Below are 2,729 nucleotides of genomic sequence, written 5' to 3' on the forward strand. Positions count from 1 at the left end.
TTCTCCCGCTTCAACCTCCCTAGTAGCTGGGATTTACAGGTGCATACCACTATGCCTGGCTAATTTTTACATTTCAATAGAGAGGGTGTTTTGACGCATTGCCCAGGCTGGTCTCGAACTCCTGAGCTCAAGTTATCCCTGCCACTTTGGCCTCCGAAAGTGCTGGGATTACAGGCATGAGCCACTGTGGCTGGTCCCTGCGGCCACTTTCTTCTATTGTGCTGCTGAAAATACGCCATGATTCATCTTTCATTGTCACTTGATTCACTACCGCTATGTTTTAAGGTGTTTGGGGTTTAGATCTTTTTTTAAAAAAAAATCACCAAGTATTTAACTCAATGTCTCTCCTTTTTATTGATAGAGACTCAAGCCTACTGATTAACTTTTCAATCAAAGCTGCCTGCCACACACAAGGCAGCTGCAATTGCAGCTTTGGCGACAACCAAAGTAGTCATTTAGCTGACTTCTTCTCTGTTTCTAGTTACCCCTCTGGGCTGAATCTGTAAGTCTGTGATTTCATAGTCTTCACAGAATCCTCTCTACATGTTAGGATTATTACTCTCCACCTTTTCCATTTGAGAAAATGGAAGATCAGAGATGTAAGTAGCTTGTCAAAAGTCACACAGCCGATAAATGGCAGAGTCAAGGAACTAATCTGGCCACCATGATGCAGGAGTCCACTCTCTTGACCACTAGTCCACTGGGTTTATCACCTTCTCTTCTGTTCGCATTTACTGAGAACTCACTGAGAGCAGTGGTTGTAGGGACATGGGTGAACCTGGGAACCATCATTCTCAGCAAACTGACACAAGAGCAGAAAATCAAACACTGCATGTTCTCACTCATAGGCGGGTGTTGAACAATGAGAACACATGGACACAGGGAGGGGAGCACTACACATTGGGGTCTGTGGAGGGGGGAAATAGGCGAGGGACAGTGGGAGTGGGGAGTTGGGGAGAGAGCATGGGGAGAAATGCCAGATAGAGGTGATGGGGAAGAAGGCAGCAAATCACATTGCCACGTGTGTACCTATGCAACAATCTTGCATGTTCTTAACATGTATCCCAAAACCTAAAATGCAATAAAATTAAATAAAATTTAGAAAAAAAGAGACAGCAGTGGCTTTGTCTCTTTTACAGTTGCCTAGCAGCCTGGCACCAAGCAGGTGCTCAAAATGTTCAAATCACTTGTTCTTTCTAGAAGTAAGTGCCTAATCTGGCACTGGGTCAGACCAGTTCAAGATCAGTGGGTGGGGGACCTGAAGGGGGCTGGAGCAGTGAATAAGGTAACGCAGGTCTCATGAGGCTTAAGTTGCATTCAGTGGAGTGTTCTGCTTTAACTCTTGTTGTGCTATGACAAACTCATTGTTTCTTGGACCTTTGCTGAATGTGGATTCTCTGGTTTTCTGGAAATCAACATCATAAATCTGACTACTCCTGCCAGGTGTTCTTGATCACTGCCCCGGGAAGTTGACTGCTATGACCTCACTTCCTTTCTTTCTTTCAGAATGTATTAGGTTGGTGCAAAAGTAATTGTGGTTTTTGCCATTAAAAATAAGAACAAAACCTGCAATTACTTTTGCACCAACATCATAGATTACAAAGACACCTGGATCCACTCAGACAATGGTAGAGAAAGAAACAAAAAGGAGTAGCACCCAGGCAATGAAGCTGCAGAAAGGAGGGCTGGAGATGGGGAGTCTCCCTGCTGGAGAATCTGTCTCTCCTGCTTCGCAGTTGAATTGAGGAGTATGTTAAGCCTACTTTGTTTGCCATAAACATCGAAATGTCTTTCTTGATTTTAAACTTCTGGAAGGTGAGACAGAGAATGTGTGGTTACACAAATGGCCTGGTGATATCAGTTCACTGTTCCCACAGCAGATGGCTGGCTTTCTATGACCTGAATTCTATCATCCTTTGGAAATCTTTGCTAACTTGCTGACCCTTTCTGGGAGTCAGCTTTTCAATGAGTAAAATGAGAGTGTGTACTCCAGGCTCCTCCGAGAAGTAGCTGTCTAGCTTTCTTCTGGGTCCCCTACCAAGAGTTAGGATGTGCTGTGATGCCTCAGTGACAGTGGCTGAGCTGGTTTTTGGTTAGGATGTGGGTGAAGCCAGAGGAGCTGGGAAAGTAGCTGGTGATGCAGAGGTCTCCACTGGCAATGAGAAGCAAATTCTTAGGAAACTATTGGTTTTCCGCAAGCAGTGATACACACTCATGACTGGCACCCAGGCAACTCTTGCCAAACCCCGTCATGTTACCTGTTCATTTCAGGGCCAGGAGCCTTTTGTCAAGGAAGGTAAGGAAGAGCTTATGATGATGACGGCCAAGTTTTCATTGACTCAAGTTTAAATCTTCACACTGATTTCTGTTCTTATTATTTAATTTCCTTCTCATCAGACAGAATTAAATATCAAATACCATTCTCAGGTCTTCTGAAGTCCAACTGCCCAAATGCTTTGTTTCCAACTTAAATAAAAGTTTAAATTTCCTCTTCCCCTGCTCAAATTTCTGCCAAAACAGTTATCAACAATGAAATTTTTGAAGATAATTAGCATATCAGATATCTATAATAAGCTAATCATGTATTTCTTGGATTATACTTCTCTGGTTAGCTGTTATTAATCACAAATATTATTCACGTCATTTGAAATATTCCTGTTGGAGGATGTTTTTATGCTTGAAGAATTCCAGCTAAAAGTCTTCAGCTACGGATGCAGACCCTTCCCCCA

Source organism: Saimiri boliviensis, chromosome 1, assembly GCF_048565385.1.
Source record: "Saimiri boliviensis isolate mSaiBol1 chromosome 1, mSaiBol1.pri, whole genome shotgun sequence".
NCBI lineage: Eukaryota > Metazoa > Chordata > Mammalia > Primates > Cebidae > Saimiri > Saimiri boliviensis.